This window comes from Vitis vinifera, chromosome 12, assembly GCF_030704535.1.
Source record: "Vitis vinifera cultivar Pinot Noir 40024 chromosome 12, ASM3070453v1".
Lineage (NCBI taxonomy): Eukaryota > Viridiplantae > Streptophyta > Magnoliopsida > Vitales > Vitaceae > Vitis > Vitis vinifera.
The window spans coordinates 10,997,501-11,013,708 of NC_081816.1; the positions used below are offsets into that span (position 1 = coordinate 10,997,501).

At 39.5% G+C, this 16,208-nt stretch overlaps 1 non-coding gene across 1 annotated transcript; it reads right to left on the bottom strand.

Moving 5' to 3' along the window:
* Positions 1-5,348: 5,348 nt before the first annotated feature.
* On the bottom strand, positions 5,349-5,455 carry LOC132254840 (small nucleolar RNA R71). Its single transcript, XR_009467221.1, has one exon. It is a non-coding gene; the product is annotated as a small nucleolar RNA R71 (small nucleolar RNA).
* Between the last annotated feature and the right edge of the window lie 10,753 nt (positions 5,456-16,208).

Below are 16,208 nucleotides of genomic sequence, written 5' to 3' on the forward strand. Positions count from 1 at the left end.
CTCCAATTTGCACATCGTTTGAAGCATTGGACTCCTGACTTCCCAAGCTTCGAAACAACATATAGTATGAATGAAATGGACTCCAGGAAGAACTCGAAATGTGTCCAACAGTTTCTGTCCTCTTGAATTCTTCATGTTAGATTTCTCTCTTTTTCCTCATTGCATTCTTGATTTGGCTTTGCAAAGGACTACGAAGCTCCAAAGCTTGGATTATTCATGTAAATGAGCTTCCATTTGCTTTTCCATGGATTATATAAAGCTCTCCCTCATCTTAGATTGATTTGGTGATCAAAAAGCTATCAAAAACACCAAAACTTAACACAATTTGATTAGAAATGATTGCAAGGGTCCTTAACATACCAATTGAGTTAAAAGGTAATAACTACTACTCAAAAGTGTTTAAAAGAGTTAATTACAAGCTATAAAATAGCACTTTTTAAGTAGTAATCACTTCCCCCAACCAACATATTGCTAGTCCCTTAGCAATGAAGGAGAGAAAAATAAAAATAAACAGTACTATAATTTACAACATCATGCTGATCATTTCAAAAAATTTCAAGTGGCATGATGATCATACTCTCACATGGAACATTAAAGAGAATAAACCCAAACTTCAACAAGAGTTATCAAATACCTTGCCTAATCACAATTCATAAAGAGAAGGCATTATGCAAATTTAAGCTTTAAAAGAATTTCCACTCCCAAAGGCTCAAACCTTACTCTTCCACAAAAATCTAAGTGTTATTTATTAGTTTATGAAAATAGTATGTTGAACTAATCTCTCCCCCCAACCTAGTTCTTTTTCAAAGGTTAGCAAACTGATCAACCTCCAATAGGATAAGAACACACCTCATTTATTTCACACTTTTTTTTTCTTATAGGAGTACAAGGCTTAAAGGTATTCTTTTCTAAATTATCCATGTAACGGGGGTCCATCGATGACTCCCAACCAATTAAGGTTTAAGGCATCAAGCTTTAAGGATCTTTCGACCACTAACTCATCGAATTTTACACCGGAATTTTGAGAATGAAATTTAATACCCAAGCACCTATAGTATGTTAAACTCCACCTATTCACCCTTGTAACGAGCATTGAGGTCGGTGACTCCCAACCAATGAAGGCTTACGGCACCAGGTTTTAAATATTTTCATCATGTACACCTCAGACCTTGCTCAGGTTTCAAGGCAAGTAAAACATTTTTTTTCTTTCTTTTTTTTCAAAGGCTCATTGGCCTTTTATAAGGTGTCCCAACACTATTAAAATGAGGTCAAAGGTACCAAGTCTAAGTTTTCCTAAGTCAAGGGGGTGAAATAGTTTTTCATCTTATAATCGGGACCTAGTGGGCACAGTGTGTGAATAGCTTAAAGTGGAAGAACTAAGGTTCAATCCAATAAAAGTTTCAACAATTCATCAACTTTAGTAAACATAATACAAATTCTAAGTCAAGTAAAAAGACAAAAATTCAATTTCTCCCATTTCATTTTTAGAATTTTTCCTTAATAACCATGGAGAGTAGAATAAAAAACTTAAAAAATTTAAAAATTAAGCAAAAAGCAACTAAATTACCAAAATAACTTAGCATTAATAACAAAACTTCCTTCCTCAACTCTCCCCCAACCAAGCGAACATTGTCCCCAATGTGGCAAAAGCGATTGAAAATACAGGAAGGAAGTGGTACCTCTTGAGTGACATGGAGTCTAAGTTGTATAGGAGAAACCACATGTTTCAAAAAAAACAAAAGAGTTAATGAGTAGAGGAAATAGGAAAATACCAAGTTTAAACAAAAATGATGTCTATATATGATGTATCATCAATAATACATCCAATCTCAAAATATAAAACATCAAAACATGGAATTATTTATACTAATATAATATGTAAAGACAAAAGTAAAGAGATGATCAAGTAATGGTAGGGTCCTGTGGAGCTGATGCATCTGTGGTGGCCTCTTGAGTGGGTTGGATCAGAGCTTTGACCTCTGTTATGGTAGTCTCCTTAGGTGTGAAATGGGCTTTTGGGCTGCGAAATGGCACACGTGTGCCAAGGGGTGGTTTCGCAGCTCCGGAATGGGGCTTGGGCTGCGAAAATGAGATTTTGAAGGCTTGAGTTCGCAGAGGGTTTTGCAGCTGCGAAATGGGAGCATGGGCTGTGAAATGGCACTCGTGTGCCAAGGGGTGGTTTCGCAACTGCAAAAATTTTCGCAGGGGGTAGTTATGGGGCTGCAAAATCATTTCGCAGTGGAGGGCCATTTTCATAGCCAACCCTTGATTTCATAGTAGGCACCTTGTGGTTGCGAAATCATTTTGTAGTAGATGGCCATTTTCGCAGGGGGCTATTTTGGGCTGCATAATTTCGCAGACCACTGAAATTTCTTGCTTTTGAGCTTCTTTTGGCTCCCTGAGACCTTCCTTCACCTCTTTTGTAATTCCTCCTAAATTAGATCATTCAAAAACCTATGTTACATCAAAACAAATTAAAATTAAAGTATTGAAATCAAAATTAAAACAAGTAATAAAATAAAACAAAAAGATATGGACTAGCTAGTCTTTAGAAAGACTAAGTCCATCAAAATATTTGATCCTGATTCAGCTTGCCCGGATCCCATATGAAGTTTGCATCTTTCACTTGAGACTTGCTCTGTATGATTTTGCCACACAAAGTTTGGGGGAAAGGAGGAGGCATGTGTTTCTTCATCATTTCTTCTTTGATGACTATCCTCTATCGTTCTTCATCTATGTAGTCATCTTTCTCTATGCTTTTCCCCTTGTTCTTTCCTTTGATTTCCTCTCTCTTTTCTTTCTCTACTTCACTGATTACTACTCAAAAAGGGCTATTTGATAGCTTGTAATTAACTCTTTTAAACACTTTTGAGTAGTAGTTATTACCTTTTAACCCAATTAATATATTAAGGACCTTTGCAATCACTTCTAATCACTTTGTGTAAGTTTTGGTGTTTTTGTTAGTAATTTGATCACCAAAGCAATCCAAGTTTGAGGAGAGTTATTTGGAATCCATGGCAAAGCAATGGAAAGCTCAGAAACATAAAGAGCCAAAGCTTGGAAGCTTTAAAGTCCTTTGCCATAAGCAATCCGGAATGTAAGGAGGGGAAGTAAAGAAAATATCTGCCATGAAGTATTCTTGATGACATCCATTTCAGCCACTTTTTGAGCACTTCATGAAGTCCAATTTATACATGCTATATGTCGTTTCGAAGATCAGGAAGTTAACAATCCAATGCTTTAAACGGTTCATGAATCGGAGTTGAAATGAAGAAGTTAGAGCCATTGGAAGCAGATCACTCCAAGTTGAAGGCCAATTTCGCAGGGCTGCGAAATCATTTCGTAGGGCTGCGAAATCATTTCGCAGCCACCCTGTTTGTCTGCGACATTTCGCAGCCATTTTGTGCGCCTGCGAAATTCTCCTGAGTGCTTCTAGATATTTGCGATCGACTTTTTTTGATATTTTGCTTCAGATATTTGATGTCAAATCCCAATTCTCTCCTTGTAATCCACCAATTATGGGATTCCTTAGTTGTTAAGCAAGAACACAAGGGTAAACAACCTCATATATATTGTTTTGTAATTTTCATTTTATCTATCTTGGGAGCTTGTTCTCAGAGAATCAACTTTTTGTATAGTTTGAAAGGAAGTAAAATACAGAGCTTTGCTCTGCCTTACCTTCTCACTTTGATTGTATTTTTCATTCACTAGCCAAACAAGATCTGAAGATATTTCTTCAGAGGATAGGTGGCTAGGCTTTTTGTTTCTTAGAGCTAAGGTAGCCGGGGAAAGGGCCGAATGCAAGGATTGATAGTTTTGTTGTTTCAGTTGTTAATGAAGAGAAAGTGTAACCCGTTTATGATTTCTATGTTTTTAGTTAACTTAAAATGCCTTCATTTCACCTGAGCCAACACTTGGTAAGGCAAGTGATCTTCGTCCATGGAGATGCACTAGTTTACCTATTGCGAGCTTTTGGGAGGTGACCTGAAGGTAGGATTTTCTAGAATTGCCAACACTTGGTAAGCTTTTGGACTCTAAGGAGGCATCCATTAGTTATCTCTTGCGAGCTTGAGAAGGGAAGTCCAATGTTAATGATCACCTTGAATGACAAATGCTAGGTGAGAGGCACGAGCCATTGCAAGTTGCATCAGTGAGAGGGAATTAAAGCTGAAATCCATTTAAGGGATGCATCTGTACAACACCGATTAGAGAATTGACTATATGTTAATTCTCTAATGCGAGGAAATGAACTAAGTGACCGGAGCTCTGTTTTTGCATGAGGAACCTCCCCTGTGCACCTGAATCTCCAAGGAATGTTTTTCTTTATAAAGTAATTCCCATCACTTTCTTTTTAATTAGCTTGAAACCAAACCTTTTTCAACCAAAGTTTATGTTTTCTTTTGAAACTAACCTTGAAATGAAAAGACACCAATTCAACTTTGAATTGGTATCAGTTGTAAGTTGAAAACCCTTCCCAGTGAACGATCCTAGAGCCACTATGCTATACTAGCTTATGCTATCCTAGTGCATGGTGATATAGGTTATAAATTTTGTTGATTACTCCCATTAGGGGACCAAAATCAAGATACACCAGCTGGGAAAACACGAATCAAATGGCGTCGTTGCCGGGGAAGGTGCCAACTTCACAATGATATAATTTCAGAGTACTTGTGATTTTCATCACAAGTTTGGTAATTTTTCTTTCATTTTATTAACTCTTTCACTCTTTTCTTTTACTTGTTTATACTTTAACATATCTTTTATTTAAGTTTTAGTTCATTTTAATCTTTTTGTAGTCTTGTTTTCTTTTGTTTTGTTTTTGTTTTGGTTACAGTTGATACTAGTTGTGTATGCCAAATTGGGTACGAGATAATGGAGGAAGGCTTGTTAAACGTGATACACCTCACGAATCAGAATTGGAATTGAGCTTGAAAATCATGGAAGCTACGCCTGAAGATCAGCATAGTCACCATGGTCACCAGGACAATCCCAATGCTTTTAGATCAATGAGGGACCGCATGCATCCACCTCGTATGAGTGCACCATCATGTATAGTGCCCCTTACAGAGCAACTAGTGATCAGACCACATATTGTTCCACTTCTACCAACTTTCCATGGGATGGAAAGTGAGAATCCCTATGCACATATCAAGGAATTTGAAGAAGTTTGTAATACATTCCAAGAAGGAAGAGCTTCAATTGATTTGATGAGGCTTAAGTTATTTCCTTTCACTTTAAAGGATGAGGCCAAGATTTGGCTTAATTCTTTAAGGCCAAGGAGTATTCGTACTTGGACTGATTTACAAGCTGAATTCCGCAAGAAGTTTTTTCCTACTCACAGAACAAATGGCCTGAAAAGGCAAATCTCAAATTTCTCAGCTAAAGAGAATGAGAAATTCTATGAGTGTTGGGAAAGATACATGGAAGCCATTAATGCTTGTCCTCACCATGGTTTTGATACTTGGCTATTGGTGAGCTATTTCTATGATGGGATGTCTTCCTCAATGAAGCAACTCCTTGAGACAATGTGTGGATGAGATTTCATGAGTAAGAATCCGGAGGAAGCTATGGATTTCTTGAGTTATGTGGCTGAAGTTTCAAGAGGATGGGATGAACCAAACAAAGGAGAAGTGGGAAAGATGAAATCTCAACCGAATGCTTCTAATACTAAGGCTGGGATGTACACTTTGAATGAAGATGTTGATATGAAAGCAAAGTTTGCAGCTATGACAAGAAGATTGGAGAAGTTAGAACTGAAAAAGATGCATGAAGTGCAAGCTGTTGCTGAAACACCAGTGCAAATACAGCAGCCGTGTCCTATTTGTCAATCTTATGAACACTTGGTGGAGGAGTGCCCTACAATTCCAGCTGTAAAGGAGATGTTTGGGGATCAAGCAAATGTTATTGGACAATTCAAGCCCAATACCAATGCTCCGTATGGAAACACCTACAACTCAAGTTGGAGGAATCATCCAAATTTCTCATGGAAGCCAAGAGCACTTCAGTACCAACAGTTGGCTCAACCATCTCAACAAGCTTCAAGCCTTGAACAAGCAATTGTAAATCTCAGCAAGGTTGTGGGAGATTTTGTTAGAGACCAAAAAGCCATCAATGCTCAACTCAGTCAAAGAATTGACAGTGTAAAGAATACATTGGATAAAAGGATGGATGGGATGCAAAATGACTTATCTCAAAAGATAGATAATCTTCAGTACTCAATCTCAAGGCTCACTAACTTGAACACAGTGCAAGAGAAGGGTAGATTTCCTTCTCAACCTCAGCAAAACCCCAAGAGTATCCATGAAGTGGAAACTCATGAAGAAGAAACTTCACAGGTGAGAGATGTTAATGCCTTGATCACACTTAGGAGTGGTAAAAAGGTTGAGTTACCAACACCCAAGCCATATGTGGAAGAAGAAGAAGAAGAAGAGACAAAGAAGAGGGAGGAAATCAAAGGAAAGAAGGAAGATACCAGTGAAAGGAAAGAGGACCATGATTCAATACTAAATGCAAATCCGGAGAAAATGCTTATTAAAGAAGAAATGTTGAAGAAGCACACCTCTCCTCCTTTTCCTCAAGCTTTGCATGGGAAAAAGGGGATTAGAAATGCATCAGAGATTCTTGAAGTGTTGAGACAAGTGAAAGTCAATATTCCATTGCTGGATATGATTAAACAAGTTCCAACATATGCAAAATTCCTAAAGGATTTGTGTACTATCAAAAGAGGGTTGAATGTTAACAAGAAAGCCTTCTTGACTGAGCAAGTAAGTGCTATCATACAATGCAAGTCTCCTTTGAAGTACAAAGATCCGGGATGTCCTACCATTTCAGTTATGAAAGGAGGAAAGGTAGTGGAGAAAGCTTTGTTAAACTTGGGAGCAAGTGTGAATTTGCTACCATACTCTGTCTACAAGCAATTGGGACTTGGTAAATTGAATCCAACTTCAATCACTCTATCTCGAGCAGATAGATCAGTGAAAATTCCAAGGGGGGTAATTGAAGATGTCTTAGTTCAAGTTGATAATTTCTACTATCCAGTAGATTTTGTTGTTCTTGATACGGACCCCATTGTCAAGGAAGCAAATTTTGTTCCTATCATCCTTGGAAGGCCATTCCTTGCTACCTCAAATGCAATCATCAACTGTAGGAATGGACTTATGCAACTTACTTTTGGCAACATGACACTTGAGCTCAATATCTTTTATATGTCTAAAAAGCAAATCACTCCGGAAGAAGAAGAAGGTCCAGAAGAGGTATGCATTATTGACACTCTAGTGGAGGAGCACTGTAATTAGAATATGCAAGATAAGTTGAATGAAAGTCTTGGGGATCTTGAAGAAGGGTTGCCTGAACCCTCTGATGTGCTTGTCACTCTACAAGGTTGGAGGAGGAAAGAAGAGATTCTACCTCTGTTCAATAAAGAGGAGGCACAAAAAACTGATAAAGAAGAGACCCCAAAGCCTCAATTTGAAGTCTCTGCCCATGGAGTTGAAATACACATACCTGGAAAAGAATCAACAATGCCCTGTTGTTATATCTTCATCTCTTACTAGTCCCTAGGAGAAGTGTCTACTTGAAGTTCTCACGAGGTGTAAGAAAGCAATAGGATGGCAAATATCTTACTTGAAAGGCATTAGTCCTTTGGTTTGTACACATCATATATACATGGAGGAAGAAGCTAAACCAATTCATCAACCTCAAAGAAGATTGAATCCTCATTTTCAAGAGGTGGTGCGAGTTAAAGTGCTGAAGCTACTTCAAGCAGGTATTATCTACCCAATATCTGACAGCCCTTGGGTGAGTCCTACTCAAGTGGTGCCAAAGAAGTCAGGGATTACTGTGGTTCAAAATGAAAAAGGAGAAGAAATCACTACACGCCTCACTTCAGGTTGGAGGGTTTGTATTGATTATAGAAGATTGAATGCTGTGACAAGGAAAGATCATTTTCCATTACCTTTTATTGATCAAGTCTTGGAGAGAGTCTCTGGCCATCCTTTCTATTGTTTCTTGGACGGGTACTCCGGATATTTTCAAATTGAAATTGATGTTGAAGATCAGGAGAAGACTAGTTTTACATGTCCATTTGGAACATATGCCTACAGAAGAATGCCTTTTGGTTTATGCAATGCACCTGCAACATTCCAAAGATGTATGCTAAGTATCTTTAGTGATATGGTGGAGCGAATTATGGAGGTTTTCATGGAAGACATCACCATATATGGAGGTACATTTGAAGAATGCTTAGTCAACCTGGAAGCGGTTCTTAAGAGATGCATTGAGAAGGACTTGGTGCTCAATTGGGAGAAATGTCATTTTATGGTACATCAAGGAATTGTCCTTCGCCATATCATCTCTGAGAAAGGCATTGAAGTTGATAAAGCAAAGGTGGAACTTATTGTCAAATTGCCGCCCCCAACAACTGTAAGAGGAGTAAGGCAATTCCTTAGCCATGCAGGGTTCTATAGGAGATTTATAAAAGATTTCTCTAATCTTTCAAAACCTCTTTGCGAACTTTTGGCTAAGGATGCTAAGTTTATATGGGATGAAAGGTGTCAGAAGAGTTTTGATCAATTGAAGCAATTTTTGACAACCACTCCAATAGTGAGGGCTCCTAACTGGCAATTACCTTTTGAAGTAATGTGTGATGCCAGTGATTTTGCTATAGGAGCTGTGCTTGGCCAAAGAGAAGATGGAAAGCCCTATGTGATCTACTATGCAAGCAAGACATTGAACGAAGCTCAAAGGAACTACACAACTATAGAGAAAGAATTGTTAGCTGTAGTGTTTGCCTTAGACAAGTTTCGTCCTTATCTGGTAGGGTCGTTCATTATTGTTTTCACTGACCATTCAGCCTTGAAGTATTTATTGACAAAACAAGATGCAAAAGCAAGATTGATTAGATGGATTCTCTTATTACAAGAGTTTGATCTCCAAATCAGGGATACGAAATGAGTGGAGAATGTGGTGGCTGACCACCTTTCAAGGTTATTTATAGCACACAATTCCCATGTCCCACCTATTAATGATGATTTTCCTGAGGAATCACTTATGTTGTTAACAAAAACTCCTTGGTATGCTCATATTGCTAACTATCTAGTTACTGGTGAAGTTCCAAGTGAGTGGAAAGCACAAGACAGGAAGCACTTCTTTGCAAAAATTCATGCTTATTATTGGGAAGAACCTTCCCTTTTCAAGTATTGTGCAGATCAAATAATAAGGAAGTGTGTCCCTGAAGAAGAGCAACAAGGAATCCTCAGCCATTGCCATGAGAGTGCATGTGGAGGCCACTTTGCCTCTCAGAAAACAGCCATGAAGGTGTTGCAATCAGGGTTTACTTGGCCATCACTTTTCAGAGATGCCCACATCATGTGTAGGAGCTGTGATCGATGCCAAAGGCTTGGGAAGCTAACAAGAAGGAATCAAATGCCTATGAACCCCATTATAATAGTTGATCTCTTTGATGTTTGGGGCATTGACTTCATGGGACCTTTCCCAATGTCTTTTGGTAACTCTTATATCTTGGTGGGGGTGGATTATGTTTCTAAATGGGTTGAGGCAATCCCCTGTAAACACAATGATCATAAGGTGGTTCTCAAGTTTCTTAAAAAGAACATCTTCTCAAGATTGGGGGTACCCAAAGCCATAATCAGTGATGGAGGTACTCATTTTTGCAACAGACCTTTTGAAACCCTTTTAGCCAAGTATGGAGTGAAGCATAAGGTAGCTACACCTTATCACCCTCAGACTTCCGGGCAAGTTGAGCTAGCAAACAGGAAAATCAAGAATATATTGATGAAGGTGGTGATCACGAGCAGAAAAGATTGGTCTATTAAGCTTCATGATTCATTATGGGCATATAGAACAACTTACAAGATTATTCTTGGCATGTCTCCATATCGCCTTGTTTATGGCAAAGCATGCCATCTCCCTGTGGAAATTGAATATAAGGCTTGGTGGGCAATCAAGAAATTAAACATGGACTTGATTAGAGCAAGAGCAAAGAGGTGCTTAGACCTTAATGAGATGGAGGAATTAAGAAATGATGCATACATCAATTCCAAAGTTGCAAAACAGAGGATGAAGAGGTGGCATGATCAATTAATCTCTAACAAAGAATTCCGGAAAGGACAAAGAGTCTTACTCTATGATTCAAGGCTCCATATCTTTCCTGGGAAGCTCAAGTCAAGGTGGATAGGTCCTTTCATTATTCACCAAGTGCATCCCAGTGAAGTGGTGGAATTATTGAATTCCAACTGTATTGACACTGTCAAGGTCAATGGTCATCGTCTCAAGCCATTCATAGAGCCATTCAAGCAAGAGAAGGAGGAAATCAACCTCCTTGAGCCACAGAAAGCCTAATCAGAAAAGGGTTAGTTGGGCTTGGTTTCACCAAAGTCCATATTTTTGTTTAAGTTTATTAATTTGAAAGCTTTATTAATTCTTTTGATTTTAATTTTGGTCTGAAGTTTTGTTAATTATATGTAACTTCATCTTTTTTAATGATCTTTTGTAGGAGGAATTGAAAAGAAAATGAAGGAAGGTCTCAGGGAGCCAAAAGAAGCTCAGATCTAAGAAATTTCAGTGGTCTGCGAAATTCCACAGCCCAAAATAGGCCCCTGTGAAAATGGTCATCTGCTGCGAAATGATTTCGCAGGCCTTAGGTGCCCGCTTCGAAATCAAGGGTTGGCTGCGAAAATAGCCCTCCGTTGCGAAATGATTTCGCAGCCCAACACACCCCTCTGCGAAAATTTTCGCAGCTGCGAAACCCCCTCTTGGCACACAAGTGCCATTTCGCAGCACAGTAACTCCATTTCGCAGCTGCGAAATGGCTGCGAAATCCCCAAAGCGTGAAATCTCCAATTTTTGTAGCCATAGCCTCATTTCGCAAGGTGTTTCGCAGCTACGAAACACCACTTTGGCACACGAGTGCCATTTCGCAGCACAGTAGCCCTATTTCGTAGCTGCGAAATGGGCTACGAAAAGGGGCCTCCTCTACGAAAATGCCCTTTCGTTGCGAAATCCGCCCTCCTCTGCGGAAATTAAAACGACTCTTGGCATCCAATTTTTAACGGTATAAATTCCAAATTTCTAATAAAACCGGTCATTTGAACTTCAAACAAGTGCCAGAGAAGACCCAAAGCCAGGGCAACCTTCCATCTTCTCCCTCTCATCTAAACCTCGGCCGCGTGCACCTCCGTCCATCTCCTCCGGTCAGCCATGGCAAGAACCCGAGGAGCTAAGTCCTCCTTTCCGTCAAGCCACAAGAGAGCTGCACCAAAGACCCCTATTCAAGGCTTCACATCCGAGCCTCCGTGACCACCGCGCGTCCCACCTCCAGTTGAGGACGCACCGATGAGTCCTCCGGTCAGGCGCTATCAGACAAGGGCAAGTAGCCAGCCACCCAAGAAAAAAGCCAAGGTATCTGAACCAGCGTTAATTGATTTATCAGAGCCAGAAGAGCCATCCTCAAAGCCTCAGCCGTCTCAGCCACTGCCTACAGATTCTCAGATTCCATCCGGCATGGCTCCTGAGGTGCTTATTAGGCGTCCCATGCTCACTCAGCCACCCATTGAGGGTAATTTGGACTGCAGGGCTAGGCCATTCCACTCTGAGCTCTGTGTTGACACAGCCACTTTCAGACTTCAGCCCGGGCTTAGGGACTCCTTCCATCTACTCAAGAGGTATCATATGGAGCATTTGCTGACTCCTAGGGATTTTTTCTATCCCCTTGTAGTAATGGATTTTTATCAATCCATGACCACACACCATGTCCGAGATCCTACTGTCATCCACTTCACCATAGACGGACATCATGGTATTCTGGGAGCTAGACACATAGCAGAGGCATTGCGTATTCCCTACGAGCCAGCCAGTCCAGAGGATTATCGAGTCTGGACTCAGCCTTCCCAGAGCGAGATAGTTCGTATTCTATCTAGAGAGGCATCCACTCACCAATATCTGTTGAGGAGGGAGCTCCCTCCTAGCATGTTTTTCATAGATGCACTACTGCGCCATAACAACTTTCCACTTCAGCACTGGGTGTAGAGGAGAGGAGTTTTGCTAGAGGCATTGTTCCGGATATCTGAGGGATTCTTCTTTGGCCCTCATCATCTCATTATGGCCGTTCTTCTGTACTTTGAAGAGAAGGTCCATAAGAAGAAGCTGCTCAGAGCCGATGCTATTCCACTTCTATTCCCCAGATTGTTATGTCAGATTCTGGAGCACTTGGGGTATCCATCTGAGCCTCAACTTGAGCGCAAACTCATTTTCCGAGAGATATTCACTCTTGACAAATGGACGAATATGACAACCTATAGTGTAGAGCCGAGAGCCCCAGCTGGAGTAGAGCACCTAGAGATTCCCCATCCAGAGCAGCCACAGGAGCCACAACCCATAGAGACACCAACTGACATGAGAGCACCTGCCCCTATAGTGCCCTCTGTAGAGCCTATACTTGAGGTTGCACCCTCTGCTTCTCCTGCCACACCACGGCTTCCCCCTATTATTCCAGCTACATCATAGCCCTCTTCTTCATTTGAGCCTAGGACTACCATATCCATTTTCGAGTACAGAGCTCTATGTCACACTTTGCAGGCATTGACCACTTCTCAGAGCATCCTTACTCAGGAGATGACAGCTCTTCGTGCTCATCAGGAGCAGATTATTGCCACTCAGACTCAGCATACTGCCATCCTGAGGCAGATTCAGCACCATCTAGGTATTCCATCAGCTCCTGAGCACCAGATACCTGCCCCCTTTGAGCCCACAGAGCCGACTGCAGGAGACACAGAGACATCCACCTGAGCCATTATCTTCACATCATCATCCTCCATCCATCTGATCATTTCCATAGTTTACTTTATGTATTTTCTTTATGCATTTTCGTATTATAGTAGCATTGGTAATCCCATGCTTTTGATATGTTATATTGGGATTGGTTGTATTACTTGTTTTCCTCTATAGTGTACTTTCATGAAGTAATACAAATCTATCATTTTTGCGTACTCTTGGTATTATTTTATTTTTATTCCTCTACTCATATCCGTTATTGTTTTTGAAACATGTGGTTTCTCCTAATCTACTCGAACTTCATATCACTCAGGAGGCACCACTTCCTCCCTGTAATTTCAATTGCTCATACCACATTGAGGACAATGCTCAGCTTGGTTGGGGGGGACAGTTGAGGAAGGAAGTTTTTATTGTTAATACTAAGTATTTTGGTAATTTAGTTTATTTTTGTTTAATTTTAAAATTTTTTGTTTAATTTTAAAATTTTTCTCCATGGTTATTAAGTAAAAATTCCCAAATTAAAATAAGAGAAATCGAATCTTTGTTTTTACTTGACTTAGAGTTTGTATTATGCTTACTAAAGTTGATGAATTGTTGAAACTTCTATTGAATTCAACCGTAGTTCTTCCACTTTAAGCTATTCAGACACTGTGCACAATAGGTTCCGATTATAAGATGAGAAACTATTTCCCTCTTAACTTAGGAAAATTTAGACTTGGTACCTTTGACCTCATTTTATAGTGTTGGGACACCTTATAAAAGGCCAATGAGCCTTTGAAAGAAAAGCGAGAAAGAAAATGTTTGCTTGCCTTGAAACCCAAGCAAGGTCTGAGGGGTATATGGTGAAAATCTTTAAAACCTGGTGCCCTAAGCCTTAATTGGTTGGGAGTCACCGACCTCAATGCTCGTTACAAGGGTGAATAGGTGGAGTTTAACATACTATAGGTGCTTGGGTATGAAAATTCATTCTCAAAAGTCCGGGGTAAAATCCGAGGAGTTAGTGGTTGAAAGATCCTTAAAACTTGATGCCCTAAACCTTAATTGGTTGGGAGTCATCAATGGACCCCCATTACATGGACAATTTAGGAAAGAATACCCTTAAGCCTCGTACTTCTACAGTGAAAAGAATTGTAAAATAAAAGGGTGCGTTCTTAGCCTATTGAATTTGGTCAGTTTGCTAAGTGTTGAAAAAGAACTAGGTTGGGGGGAGAGATTAGTTTAACATACTATTTTCGGAAGCTATCAAGTAACACTTAGATTCTTGTGGAAGAGTAAGTTTGAGTCCTTTGGAAGTAGAAATGACTTTAAAGCTTCAATTTGCATAATACCTTCTCTTTATGAATTGTGATTAGGTAAAGTATTTGATAACTCTTGTTGAAATTTGAGTTTTATATCTTTAATGTCCCATGTGAGAGTTTGATCATCATGCCACTTAAAATTTTTTGAAGTGATCAGCATGATGTTTTAAATTATAGTACTTTTTATTTTTATTTTTCTCTCCTTCATTGCTAAGGGACTAGCAATATGTCGGTTGGGGGGAGTGATTACTACTCAAAAAGGGCTATTTGATAGCTTGTAATTAACTCTTTTAAACACTTTTGAGTAGTAGTTATTACCTTTTAACCCAATTAACATATTAAGGACCTTTGCAATCACTTCTAATCACTTTGTGTAAGTTTTGGTGTTTTTGTTAGTAATTTGATCACCAAAGCAATCCAAGTTTGAGGAGAGTTATTTGGAATCCATGGCAAAGCAATGGAAATCTCAGAAACATAAAGAGCCAAAGCTTGGAAGCTTTAAAGTCCTTTGCCATAAGCAATCCGGAATGCAAGGAGGGGAAGTAAAGAAAATATCTGCCATGAAGCATTCTTGATGACAGCCATTTCAGCCACTTTTTGAGCACTTCATGAAGTCCAATTTATACATGCTATATGTCGTTTCGAATATCAGGAAGTCAACAATCCAATGCTTCAAACGGTTTGCGAATCGAAGTTGAAATGAAGAAGTTAGAGCCATTGGAAGCAGATCACTCCAAGTTGAAGGCCAATTTCGCAACCACCCTGTTTGTCTGCAAAATTTCGCAGCCATTTTGTGCGCCTGTGAAATTCTCCTGAGTGCTTCCAGATATTTGCGACCGACATTTTTTAATATTTTGCTTCAAATATTTGATGTCTAAATCCTAATTCTCTCCTTATAATCCACCAATTATGGGATTCCTTAGTTGTTAAGCAAGAACACAAGGTTAAACAACCTCATATATATTGTTTTGTAATTTTCATTTTATCTATCTTGGGAGCTTGTTCTCAGAGAATCAACTTTTTATATAGTTTAAAAGGAAGTAAATTACAGAGCTTTACTCTGCCTTACCTTCTCACTTTGATTGTATTTTTCATTCACTAGCCAAACAAGCTCTGAAGGTGTTTCTTCAGAGGATGGGTGGCTAGGCTTTTTGTTTCTTGGAGCTAAGGTAGCTGGGGAAAGGGCTGAATGCAAGAATTGGTAGTTTTGTTGTTTCAGCTGTTAATGAAGAGAAAGTGTAACCCGTTTATGATTTCTATGTTTTTAGTTAACTTAAAATGCCTTCAATTCACCTGAGCCAACACTTGGTAAGGCAAGTGATCTCCGTCCATGGAGATGCACTAGTTTACCTCTTGCGAGCTTTTGGGAGGTGACCTGAAGGTGGGATTTTCTAGAATTGCCAACACTTGGTAAGCTTTTGGACTCTAAGGAGCCATCCATTAGTTATCTCTTGCGAGCTTGAGAAGGGAAGTCCAATGTTAATGATCACCTTGAATGGCAAATGCTAGGTGAGAGGCACGAGCCATTGCAAGTTGCATCAGTGAGAGGGAATTAAAGTTGAAATCCATTTAAGGGATGCATCTGTACAACACCGATTAGAGAATTGACTATATGTTAATTATCTAATGCGAGGAAATGAACCAAGTGGCCGAAGCTCTATTTTTGCATGAGGAACCTCCCCTATGCACCTGAATCTCCAAGGAATGTTTTTCTTTATAAAGTAATTCCCATCACTTTCTTTTTAGTTAGCTTGAAACCAAACCTTTTTCAACAAAAGTTTATGTTTTCTTTTGAAACTAACCTTGAAATGAAAAGACACCAATTCAACTTTGAATTGGTATCAGTTGTAAGTTGAAAACCCTTCCTAGTGAACGATCTTAGAGCCACTATGCTATACTAGCTTATGCTATCCTAGTGTATGGTGATATAGGTTATAAATTTTGTTGATTACTCCCATCAGGGGACCAAAATCAAGGTACACCAGCTGGGAAAACACGAATCATTCACTCTCTACCTTATGCTCTAGCTTAGATGTGGGCAAATCAACCTCTTTTCCACTCCTCAAAGTGATAACCGTTTTAACTTCCTTCACCGTTAAAGATTCTCCCTTTTGAGCCTCC